The following is a 13936-nucleotide window of genomic DNA, read 5'->3' as shown; positions in this document are numbered from 1 at the left end:
AAAAAGTGGGATCTCCCAGTGGCTATCCATTTTAATTCCACTTCCTATTCCCATTCCAACATATTAGTCCATGGCCTCATCTACTGTCGCAATGAGGCCACATTCAGGTTGGAGGAGCAACGTTTTATATTCCATCTGGATAGCCTCCAATCTGATGGCATGAACATCAATTTCTCAAACTTTCAGTAAATCCCCCCCTTCATTAGTCCTCATTCCCATTTCCCTCCTTCACCTTATCTCCTTGCCTGCCCATCGCCTCCCTCTGATGCTCCTCCATCTTTTCTTTCTTCCTTCCATGGCCTTCTGTCCACTCCTGTCAGATTCCCCCTTCTCCAGCCCAGTATCTCTTTCATCATTCAACTTCCCAGCTCTTTACTTCACGCTCCTCCCCCTCCTGGTTTCACTTATCACCTTGTGTTTCTCCTTCCCTCTCCCACCTTCTAACTCTGACTCCTCATCTTTTTTTTCTAGTCCTGATGAAGGGTTTCAGCCCGAATCATCAACTATACTCTTTTCCATAGATGGTGCCTGGCCTGCTGAGTTTCTGCAGCATTTTGTGTGCATTGCTTGGGTTTCCAGCACTTACAGATTTTCTTTTGCAAGCCATTACTAGACTTGGTATTTTCCAGAATATAGGGTTATGTAGTGACTTTACATTGAAGGACAACTATATATAGTCTGAGAGAGATGAGAATAGGTCAAAGGCAATAATTTGAAAATTAAACACTAACAATTATGAGGACGTGAGAGCAGAAGTAGGTAAAGGATGGAATCCATTAAAATGGCATTCTAAGTTGAGTACCCAAAGTTGAGCTTATTGTCATATGCATGAATGAACACGTGTAATGAAAAATTTACTTGCAGCTGCATCACAGACCCATTGCATCATATAGAATCATAGAGCACTAAGCACAGAAAACAGGCCATTCAGCCCTTCTGGTCTGTGCCGAAATTTTATTCTGCTAGTCCCATTGCCCTGCATCCAGTCCATAACCCTCTCCCATCCATGTACCTATCCAATTTATTCTTAAAATTTAAGAGTGAGCCTGCATTTACCATGTCAGATAACAGCCCATTCCACACTCACACCACTCCGAGTGAAGAAGTTCCCCCAATGTTCCCCTTTCACCCTAAAGCCATGTCCTCTTGTATTTATCTTTCCTAATCTAAGTGGAAAGAGTCTATTCACATTTACTCTGTCTATACCCCTCATAATTTTGTAAACCTCTATCAAATCTCCCCTCATTCTTCTATGCTCCAAGGAATAAAGTGCTAATGTGTTCAATCTTTCCCTGTAACTCAACTCCTGAAGACCCGGCAACATCCTAGTAAATCTTCTCTGCACTCTTTCAATCTTACTGGAACTACACACAATATTCCAAATTTGGCCTCACCAATGTCACCAACCTCACCATAAAATCCCAACTCCTATACTCAATACTTAGATCTATGAATGCCAGGATGCCAAAAGCCTTCTTTACAACCCTGTCTACCTGTGACGCCACTTTCAGGGAATTATGTATCTGAACTCCCAGATCCCTTTGTTCCTCTGCACTCCTCAGTGCCCTACCATTTCCTGTGTATGGCCTACCTTGACTTGTCCTTCCAAAATGCAACACCTCACACTTGTCTGCATTAAATTCCATCTGCTATTTTCTGGCCCATTTTTCCAGTTGGTCCAGATCCCTCTGCAAGCTTTGAAAGCCTTCCCTGCTGTCCACAATGCCTCCAATCTTAGTACCATCAGCAAACTTGCTGATCCAATTTACCACATTATCATCTAGATCATTGATATAGAAAACAAACAACAATGGTCCCAGCACAGATCCCTGAGGCACACCACATCAGGCCTCCAGTCTGGGAAGCAATCATCCACTGCCACTCTCTGTCTTCTCCCACACAGCCAGTTTTGAATCCAGTTTACAACCTCTCCATGGATACCTAGTGTCTGAACCTTCTGAACTAAACTCCCAGGTGGGACCTTGTCAAAGGCCTTACTAAAGTCCATGTAGACAACATCCACAGCCTTTCCTTCATCTACTTTCTTGGTAATCTCCTTGAAAAACTCCACAAGATTCGTTAAACATGATCTACCATGCACAAAGCCATGCTGACTATCCTTAATCAGCCCTTAGCTGTCCAAATACTTGTATATCCGATCTCTCAGAACATTTTTCAATAATTTACCTACTACTGATGTCAGGCTCACCAGTTTATAATTACCTGGTTTACTTTTGGAGCCTTTTTTAAACAACAGAACAACATCAGCTACCCTCCAATCCTCCAGCACTGCACCCGTGGCTTCTTCTTTCTTATTATTTCTGCCAGGGCCCCGGGGCCAAGGTAGAAGCATTCATGTCACGGCCCTGTTTTAACCAATTCTACCACCACCATGTGCAGCAAGTAGTATTCAACATTTTTGTACCATTGATTTGATCATGCCTGAAGACAGAGGTTGTCGATGTCAGAAATACGGGTCTTTTTCAAGACCGGCATTGACTGTTACATCTGCTAATGTTGAAGGATTCTCTGCAGCTAAACAAAACATCCTCGCTACATTATGCAATGGGTTGCAGTGTGATGCCTCTGCCTGCAGGAGACACACAGAGGGAGCGAAAACAACCACCCAAAAAATGTTCCTGGTTATGGAAAGACCTCATCGACATTATGGCAGTGCTGTATTTGTTAGAGCTGGTTCAGTCATAAAGGCCACTTCTAAAACAGAGGAGGACAACATTGAAATTCTACCTGTAGAGCTGAGCAAAGTAGTAGAGACCTCAGTGTACAAGCCACCGGGCTCAGTTTTCAGCTTCTCAAACCTGTATCCAATCTGCACAGTAAACCACAGATCATCATTGGAGACTTTAATAGCCGCAGTACCCAATGGGGGTACAAGGAGTCTAACAACGATGGAGAAGCAGTCGAAGAAAGTATGGATGCTTACCAGCTTAGTCTCATCCATGATCCTAAATTGCCAGTCTCCTTCCACAGTGCCCACTGGAAGTGCAGTTATAACCCAGATCTTGCCATTGTCAGCAACGACATCACTGGCCTCTGCAAGAAGCTTGTCACAGACCCAATACCACAGACACAGTACCGTCCTATTGTTATTCAGATAAATGCAACCGTCGTACCATTCAAAAGGCGTTTCAACTATGAGAAGGCTGATTGGAACGGGTTCACAAGAGCACTTCACCACAAGGTTAAACGTATTAAACCACTACCGGAATACTACAACCTGTTTGCAAAAGCTGTCCAGAAAACAGCCAAAAGGAAGATCCCCTGAGGTTGTAGAGCACACTACATCTTTGATGTACAAAAAAGCTGGATGAACTCAGCAGGTCGGGCAGCATCCGTTGAAAGGAGCAGTCATCATTTCAGGTCGAGACCCTTCGTCAGACCCGAAACGTTGACTGCTCCTTTCAACGGATGCTGCCCGACCTGCTGAGTTCATCCAGCTTTTTGTATGTCTTTTTTTAAAAACATTTTTTATTAAACTTTTAAGAGAGTTACATGGAATGAATAGAATAATAGAGGAATGAATAGAATAATAGAGTAATGAAAAATAATATCAGCCCTCCCCCTCCCCTTAACATCCCTATCTAAAAAAAGAAAAAAAGAAAAAAAAGAGAAAGAAAGAAAGAAGAAAGAAAGATTGCCTGGATATCGGAAGATCCCCATATGCTCCATGGAGTTCAAAATAGCTTTAGTATATACCTTTATTTATTTTTTTCCCCAAATAGCTAATAATTTTATCTTTGAAGGACCTATATATTTAATCCTATCTTTTGTAAATAAGGGTGCCAAATTTTCAAGTATATATCATATGCATTTCTTAAATTATAAGTAATTTTTTCAAGTGGATGCAGCTAAATATTTCATTATTCCAACGGTCCATAGTTAAGTATGAATCTGATTTCCAAGTAACTGCAATAGCTTTTTTGGCTACTGCCAATGCAATTTGTATAAATTTTTCCTGATATTTATTTAATTTAGGTTTCGGTATTATCCCTTCAATATCGCCTAATAAAAATAATATTGGGGTATGTGGAAGTTGTATTCCAATAATTTGTTCCAGTAAAAGTCTTAAATTTATCCAAAAAGGTTGAATTTTAAAACAAGACCAAGTAGAGTGTAAAAAAGTACCAACTTCTTGATTACATCGAAAACACTGGTCAGATAAATTTGGGTTTAATCTATTTATTTTTTGTGGTGTAATATATAATTGATGTAAAAAATTATATTGTACTAATCTAAGTTGGACATTTATTGTATTTGTCATACTGTCAACTCCCAAATTTTAAGAATTATTATAAAGCAAATCAACTTAGATTTATTGCATCTTTTTTTGATGAAGATAAACCGGCATGGATTAGAATAGAATTAGATAAGATAGGAGAAAATATACCAGAAGATTTTATATATAAATGGGAATCCAAATGGATACGGGAAAAGAAAGAATCTCTTATATTAAAACATTTGATTGATTTATGGAATAAGATAAATGTTGATGATGAGATAAAGAAATCTTTATTAGCAAAGAAAGCCCTAATTCAAAATAGACTCATTCCTTTTACAATGGATAACCAACTTTTATATAACTGGTTTCAAAAAGGGATTATTTTAATATATAGGGGACTGTTTTGAAGGGGGTAAATTGATGTCGTTTGATCAACTAAAGAATAAATATAAAATATCAAACAACACTCTCTTCTGTTATTTTCAATTAAGGGCTTATTTAAGAGATAAACTGGGTCAAACAATGTTAATGCCGAAGCCTAATGAAATTTTAATTCAAAAAGGAAAAATTTTAAAAATTACTTCTTGTATGTATAATTTGATTCAAAAACAGACAATTAAGCAAGGAATTCATGTCAAGACAAAAATGGGAAACTGATTTGAATATTAAAATTGATGAAACAAGTTGGTCAAGACTATGTCTTGACAGTATGACAAATATAATATATGTCCTTTTTTGTACGTCTTGATTTGACCACAGCATCTGCAATGTACTTTGTGTTTACTACATCTTTGGTCTCACCAAAGAAAATGCTGAACTCTACAGGGGATATGTCTCAATGTTTGAATCTGACTCCTTCTCAGAGGAAACACTAACTGCCGGTGAGAAGGTGATGTTAAGTATCTCTCAAGAGTGTCAAAACACCTGGAACACCTTGATAGAGACAACAGATCTTACAAAAAACAGCAAGAAGGCATGGTCTCTCATATGCAAACTTGGAGGCGATCCCAAGAAAACTGTCCAACATCCTAATGTGTCTGCTAACCAAGTTGTACACCAGTTGCTCCTAAATGGAATAACCAACAGGAAACAACCAAGAGCCCAATTAGATGGGAAGAAGTACAGTGATAACCCTGGCTTCATTGGACTATTTATCATTGAAGAGCTGGAAATTGGTATATCTAGTCTAAAACATGGGAAAGCAATCGGTCTTGACAACATAGCATCAGAGCAGATAAAGCATTTTGGACAGCAAACACAAAAATGGCTTCAATAATTGTTCAACCACTGTCTGGCAACACACAAGCTACCTAATATTTGGCAGAAGTCACTATTAAAGGCCAGAAAAGATTCAGATCCAAAGAGTTTTCAGCCAATCTCACTGCTTTGCCACATCAATAAGCTGTTTGAATGCCTGATACTTGATAGGATTGTGTGGCATGTGGCCAAGTGGTTAAGGCGTCAGTCTAGTGATCTGAAGGTCGCTAGTTCAAGCCTTAGCTGAGGCAGTGTGTGGTACCCTTGAGCAAGGCACTTAACCACACATTGTTCTGCGATGACACAGGTGCCAAGCTGTATGGGCCCTTCCCTTGGACAACATTGGTGGTGTGGAGAGGGGAAACTTGCAGCATGGGCAACTGCAGGTCTTCCAAACAACCTTGCCCAGGCCTCAGTCTTCATCAAAAATTGATGGACAGCTGAAGAGAGACTCAATAGGATAGCACCAACTGTAGATGAGAAGATCATTCCAGAGCAAGCAGGATCACATTTCCTATGAGGATGTCATTGGCAAATTTGGTAAAGGCAAAAAGAACGTTAATGGTGACCTTATGCTAAACTTTTGTGCTCAGAGGGAATTGTGCATTACCAACACTTTCTTTTGTCAACCTGAGAAGAAATACTTCACCTGGTTGCACCCAAGGTCAAAGCATCTCCATTTGCTTGACCACGTTGTGACTCGCAGAGCAGATATGCCGGAAGTTCTATCAACAAAAGCAATGCATGGAGCTGAGTGCTCATCTGTTCATTACATGGTACAATCACAACTTAGACTTAAACTGCTGCTGCCAAGAAATTGGATGCTTCAACAAGTTGGCCAGTGAGGAACATCAGAGGAGACTTGTCACAGTATTAGCATTATTTCTCCAAGAAGACAAAGACCTACTCAATGACCCAACCAATATTGAAGAATGCTGGAAGCAGCTCAAGAAAACCATCCATTCAACTGCAAGTGTGATGCTTGGCCACCCTAAGAGAAAAACTCCTGACTGGTTTCAAGAACAAAATGATTCAATTCAAGAACTGTTGGAGTTGAAACAAAGGCTTTATATGTGTCACTTGAAAGAGAACTCTGAAAGAAGTAAAGCAGTATTTAAGGCCATGAAAGCCATAATTCAAAGGGCGATCAGGGCTATGAAGACCAACTGGTGGAATAAGAAAGCGGAAGAACTGCAAGCAATGTCAGACAGGAATGACCACCACGGGCTCTTCTCAGGACTGAAAGCTATCTTTGGTCCAAGAAGCAATACAGTGGCTCCAGTAAAAACTGCAGATGGGAGCAAGCTATGCACTGGCAGGAAAGACATCATTGAGCGATGGAGGGAACACTTGCATAACCTTCTAAACCAACAAGGTGTGGCTGACCGCAATGCATGTGAAGGGCTTACAACTAGACTGGTAAGAGAAGAGCTATGTGGACTCATCATTTTAAGACTTTAAAAGATACCAGAAGTGGTAAAGCACTCGGGCAAGATGTCATTCCATCGGATGCACTGAAGCACGGTGGTCTTGCTCTGAAGACTTAACTGTTGAATTTATATAATGCTTGTTGGCAGAATCAATGGCTCCCTCAGGATTTCAAAGATGTGCTGATAGTCATCATCTACAAGAAGAAAGGCAACCGTTCTGTTTGTGGAAACCACCAAGGAATCTCTCTTTCTGTCCACAGCTGGCAAGATTATGGTGAAGATACTGCTCAACCAAGATCATCTCAGAAGATGTGCTTCCTGAAAGCTAATGTGGCTTTAGGACTGGCAGAGCAACCACTGACATGATTTTTACTTTGAGGCAACTCCAGGAGAAGGCAGTAGAACAGCAGCAACCATTGTACATTGTCTTTGTTGATTTCTCACAAGTATTTGATACGGTGGACAGAGAAACAGTCTGGGAAGTGCTCAAAACTTATGGCTGTCCAGATAGGCTGGTTACGATGATCAAGTTGTTTCATGAGAACATGTCTGGTAAAGTATCTATTGGAGAAGATGTCAGCGAAGCCTTCACCATCAACCACGGGATAAAACAGGGACGTGTTCTTGCTCCAACTTTGTTCACACTATATCTTGCTGCTGTTTTAGAAATAATGGTCCATAATTTGGACAAAGGTGTGTACATCAGGACTCACTCAGATGGAAAATTGTTCAGCCTGTCAAGACTCAAAGCCTCAACCAAATCAAGAGAGATATGTGTCAGAGAGCTTCTGTATGCAGATGACTCGGCCCTGGTTGCTACTGATGTAAACGTGATTCAAGAAATTGTAGACCGCTTCTTGTTTGCTGCTACTCTTTTTGGCCCAAGAATCAAAGTCTCCAAAACCAAACTTCTGTACCAGCCTCCTCCTCTGTGTAGTCCCAGTGAGACCCAACCACCAGTCATATCTGTCAATGGGGTAGCACTGAAATGTTCTGACTCTTTCACATACTTAGGAAGTGCTGTGACCAACACCAACTCATCAGATCTGGAAGCTGAGAGGAGAATTCAATCAGCAACAAAAGTCTTCGGTGCTTTGCAGAAGCGGCTTTGGTTTTGCCACAACATTGAAATGGGAACCAAGGTCAAAGTGTATAACACAGCTGTTTCAACATCTATGCTTTATTCAGCTGAAACAATGACATTGTATCAAAGCACATCAAAAAATTGACCAAGACACAACTCAGGCATTAATGCCAAGTATTACATATAAAGTGGCAAGAGAGAGTACTAGATGTGGAGGTGCTCAAACGTGCTGGGACAGTCAGCGCAGAATCGCTCATCACAGCTTCTCAGCTGTGTTGGACTGGTCATGTCACAAGAATGAGTGATGATCGTTTACACAAAGCTGTTTTCTATGGTGAGCTATGTGAAGGAAACAGGAAATATGGTGGTCAGAAGCTGCGCTACGAAGATGTGCTCAAGCTCCAACACTGACATGAATGTCAACACCTGGGAGAAAGATGCTTTGGACAAAAGAAGTTGGCGCTGCATTGTCAAGAAGTCAATCCCAGCTATTGAGGAGAAAAAGCAGAAGAAATATGAAGCAGGTCATGAGCGCAAATGTTCGGTGCTAGATCAGTCAAATCACAAATGCAGCCAATGTGGGGGGCAGTGCTGATCCAATGATGCTGGTCTTGTGGCCCATAAACGTGCTTGCAGAGACTAAACTCTCAGCACAGTCAACACCAAAATTGATGGACAGCTGAAGAAGAAGATATATGCTATGCCAGTTTCCTGAGTAAATACTGATGAAAAAAAGTTGTTTACCATCTTCCCCATCTTGTGAGGCTCCACACATAGACGAACACTGTGACCTTCTAGGGGACCAATTTTGCCCTTTACTATCCTTTTACTCTTTTACTTGAGGAAACCCTTTGGGTTTACCTTCACATTATCTGCCAAAGCAACCTTACATCTCCTTTTTGCCTTCCTGATTTCCTTCTTTAGTATTTTCTTATGTTTTCTATACTCTTCAAGTAACCTCATTTATTCCTAGTTGCCTATACCTGCCATACACCTCTCTCTTTTTCTTAACCAGATCGCTAATATCCCTTGAAAACCAAGGTTCCCTATGCCTGTTAACTTTGCCTTTAATCCTGGCAGTAACATGTACATTCTGCACTCTCAAAATTTTGCCTTTGAAGGCCTTCCACTTACTGAACACATCCTTGCCAGAAAACAATTTATCCCAATCCACTCTTCCTAGATCCTTTCTCATTTCCACAAAATTGGCCCTTCTCCAATTTAGAACCTCAACTCGAGGACCAGACCTATCCTTATCCATAATTAACTTGAAACTAATGACATTATGGTCACTGGACCCAAAATGTTCACCTACACATACTTCTCTCACCTGACCTCTCTAGTTCCCTAATAGGAGATCAAGTATTGCATCCTCTCTCATTGGTACCTCTATATATTGATTTAGAAAACTTTTCCTGAACACATTGGACAGACTCCAAGACATCCAGCCCTTTCACAGTGTGGGAGTCCCAGTCAATATGTGGAAAGTTAAAATCCCCTACTATTACAACTTTATGTTTCTTACATCTGTCTGCTATCTCTCTACAGATTTGCTCCTTCAATTCTCTCGGACTATTGGGGAATCTATAATACAACCCTATTAGTGTGGTCACTCCTTTCCCGTTCCTCAGCTCCACCCATATGGCCTCTGTAGATGAGCCCTCCAGGCTGACCTGTCTACACACAGCTGTGATATTTTCCATGACTAGTAATGCCACTCCTTCCCCCTCTATCACGTCTGAAACAATGGAACCCCGGAACATTAAGCTGCCAGTCCTGCCCTTCCTGCAACCAAGTCTCACTAATAGCAATAATGTTGTAATCCCACGTGCCAATCCATGCCCTAAGCTCATCTGTCTTACCTACAATACTCCTTGCATTGAAATAGATGCACCAGAGAACATTTCTATCACGTACAAATCTTTGACTTCTGTCTATACATGCAGTCCTCACATGACCTTTATCCTCCTCCACCTCACTATCTGCTCTAACACTCTGGTTCCCCTCCTCCTGCAAATCTAGTTTAAACCCACTGGAGCAGCAGTAGCTAACCTACCCACACAGATGTTAGTCCCTGTCCAATTCAGGTGCAAACTGTCCCATCGGAACAGGTCCCATCTTCCCTGGAACAAAGCCCAATTGTCCAGAAACGTGGTGCCCTCCCTCCTGCACTATCTCCTTTGCCACGTATTTAGCTGCATTATCTTCTTATTTCTAGCCTTACCAGCACATGGCACAGGTAGCAATCCTCAGATTGCAACCCTGGAGGTCCTGTCCTTCAATTTTGCACCTAACTCTCTAAACTCTCTAAGCAGGACCTCCTCCTCTTTCCTATCCATGTCATTGGTCCCTACATGGACCACAACATCTGTGGGCTTCCCCTCCTTCCTTTCTAAGCAGCATTTACAAGAGAAAAATAAACTAAACATAAATTATATATTCTTCTTGCAAGAAAAAAAACACATGGAATAAAAAAATCTTAAGTCCATTGTAATGCAAAGTGATGAGAGTGATCATAGTGTTGCTGAACTGTAGTGGTGATTAATGTTTTGCCAGTTGATTCAAGAATTGAATAGTTGAAGGGAAGTAGCTGTTCTTGAACCTGATGGTGTGGGCTTCTGTGCCTCCTGCTTGATGACAGTTGCAAAAAGATGGATTGCCCAGATGATAGGGATCTTTGAGTATGGATATTGTCTTCTTAAGCATTCCTGTAGATATCACAAAAAGATAAAGATAGTATTAATCAACAAAAAGTAATTATTGTGCAAAGGCAATAAACAGAATACAAAACAAATGACCAAGTAATTAATAAAGAAGGGAACATGGAATGCTAGAACAGTGTAGTTCAAAATGTAGAAACAGGTAGTAAAGAACTAATAAAATTACTGTTGAATACTCAGAAGTAAATTTGGTGTATTAATAATGGTAAAGAGGTGAATGAGATATTTTGCACCACTCTTCACTATAGAGGGTACAAGTAACATCCTAGAAATAGCTATAAGTCAGGAATAGGAAAAAGATGAACTCAGGGAGATTGCAGTTATTAGGGAAGTGGTAGTGAGAAAATTATTGGCTCTGGGGAAACAAATCCCTAAATCCTCTTTAACTTCATCCTTGAGTCATAAAAGAAGTGACTGGTGAGATAGTTGATGCCTTGATTTCAATTTTCTGGCTTTTCCCAAGATTCCATAGGATGAGAGCTTTGATGGAGAACTTTATTCAAAATGGAGAGGGACAGAAAGTCAGATATCATAACCTCAGTCATGAGAAAAATATTAAGAAGTTTTTTCTAAGGTATAATTGGGCACTTTGAAAAAGTCTGGGAAAGTCAGACAAAGTCAATATGGTTTTGTGAAGGGTAATTCTGTTTATTCAATATATTGAAGTTTTCAGAGAAAAAAAAGTGCACTAGATATGTGCCATAGAGGAGAACATTGGTGCACTACATCTGGAGTTTCAGAAAGCATCTGTTGAAGTGTCCTAACAAAAATATTGTAGAATATGTGTGTAGGAGGTAGTATCTTTGTGTGGATAAAATATTGTGGAAATGGAGAGCAAGTATAAATGGGTCTTTTACTGGTTGATAAGATGTAATAAATGTACCACAGGCATTGGTGCTGGTGTTTGACTTTTTTCAGTTTTTTATAAATACTAATAAAAGGACTGAATATATGGTTGTTAAATTTGCTGATGATACAAGGAGAGGTAGTAAAGCAAGTTGTGAAGGGACATAAGGAAACTATAAATGGATATAGGTAGATTAAAGATCTGGCAAGAGGAGTTCAGATTGGAAAATTGTTTATTTCGGTAGGAAAAGTAAAAGGACATTATCTAAATGGTGAGAGATCGAAGAGTTGAGAATATGGAAGGACTTGGTGTCTTAACATATTGATGCATATAATATTAGCATGCAGTGACAGCAGTTGGTTGGTTGGGAAAGCTAACAGAATGTTATCACTTATTGCTAGGAGAATTATATACCAAACTAGTAAAGTTAACTTTAGTTATGTAGGATACTGGTGAGACTGCATCTGGAGTAATGTGTATATTTACCTCATTATTCAAGAAAGGATGTGAATATATTGGAGGTTTACAGACTAATACCTCGAACGGGCAGGCAGATTGTTTAATAAGGAAAGGTTGGACAGACTAGCTCGTATCCACTGAATTTAGAGGAGTGAGAAGTGGCTTGATTGGAACATAAAGACCATGAAAGATCTTGACAGGTTGATGTGTAGAGGATGCTTTCTCTTCAAAGGTTCAAAGGTCGAATTTAATGTCAGAGAAATGTATACAGTATACATCCTGAGCATACCTAGCTCCCCCCACACGTTAGCAGCAGTGAGCAACGATCCCCCCTCCCCCCACCAGCAAAAAAAGTGTGTATCGGTACCGTCACCAAGCCCATGTGTGTGCTCAGCAATAGCAAAGACCCAGACCAAAGTTACCCCAAACGCTTCTAATTTGGCGCGCCATTTAACAACCCACAGGTTCTCTCTCTGCATGGCAAGGGAGAGGGAGGTGTCCTCCATTTTCACAGCAGGTGGGAGACGTAACAACCCGTTGGTTAGCGATGTTAAAAGTCCATTTTGTCACTTTTTTCAAGCTCTCTGTCTAAAGAACACAAAGATTTCAGGTCTTTGGGCCCACTGTGAAAGATCTTCTGGCTTCCTGACGACGAACAAGTTTCCTGCCGTGACATCGACCCTTGATCCACTCACCTCCAGAGCCCTGAGATCTTAGGCTTCCGAACACGATTGAGATTCTCAGGCCAAACCCTTGGCACATTAAGTAACGGCCAGTCGTGGAACCCCGAGAATGGGTCCCATTCCCGCAAAGAGCACGCAAAGCCTGTGTGTAACTCCAGGCTGAGATTTTCAAAAGAACCCTGAAAGGGAAAAATAAAGATATTAAAGGTGGAAACAAAGCTGTTTTCATAGATGCAAGCAAAGGAGATGCCATTAGGTGCCATTATCCTTCTTGTTGGAGAATCTAGAAGAAGTGTTTTATTAAAGATATGAAGCAAAAGGTTTGTGTCAGAGGTTTGTTACTCTTTGTATAGTGTAAGAAGAGGCTTCGTATGCTTTTAAAGTAGAGGCAGATAGATTCTTGTTGAGGAAGAGTATGAAAGATTTTGTTGATGTTATAGCTGGCTCATCCATGAACTTATTAAGTGATGGCTTAGGCTTGAGAGGTACAGTACTGTACAAAAGTCTTAGGCATACATATACATCTAGGGTGCTTAAGACTTTTGCACAGTACTGTTAACCTGGAGCGGAGAGCAAGTTTATAAATCTGGCGGGAGCAAAGAATGTTGAGAAAAGTGAGGTTGGAGGGATGTGGAACAAGTGGTAGAGAAGGAGTTCCAAGGGCAGAGGTGGTGTGGGTGCAGACACATCTATCACTGAGACACCAGACAAGGACTTTTGATTCCAAACAATTGTCTTAATGATCATTACAGAATGTCTCTGTGGTGCTTCGCGCTCCCTCCCCTCTCCCTTCCTTCCTTTTTCCCAGTCATGATTCCCCTTTTCCATTCTTAATCCACAATAGAGACCTATATCTGAATCAGGTTACCACCACTCACATATGTTGTGAGTTTTTTTTTGTGGCAGCTGTACATATATATGTGCCTAAAACTTTTGCACAATGCTATATATTGCTTGATTAGTATGTTCAGATGTTTCCTGTCCTCCGGTTCCAGACGGGTCTGACTGACACATAGCACATTTCTTGCCAGACCTTCTTTGGCTTGCTGTAATTTTGGCTTGCTAGACTGATTTTATCATGTTTGCCAGTCCATGCTTCACTCTTCTGAATGTGCACCCCCTACTTGACATTTGGAAGGTAAATAGATCCACATTTCTTTTATCTACTTCTGTTTCTTTCTCCCTCTGTGTTCTCTAACAAACAGTTCAGTGTTCT

General features: G+C 40.7%; 1 protein-coding gene across 3 annotated transcripts in view; it reads left to right on the top strand.

The window, feature by feature from the left end:
- LOC132393039 (cilia- and flagella-associated protein 44) overlaps positions 1-13936 on the top strand; it is a 210917-nt gene that overhangs the window by 128422 nt on the left and 68559 nt on the right. The window lies entirely within an intron of this gene.

The sequence above is a fragment of the Hypanus sabinus genome, chromosome 4 (assembly GCF_030144855.1).
Source record: "Hypanus sabinus isolate sHypSab1 chromosome 4, sHypSab1.hap1, whole genome shotgun sequence".
NCBI lineage: Eukaryota > Metazoa > Chordata > Chondrichthyes > Myliobatiformes > Dasyatidae > Hypanus > Hypanus sabinus.
This window is presented reverse-complemented; position numbering and strand designations above follow the sequence as displayed.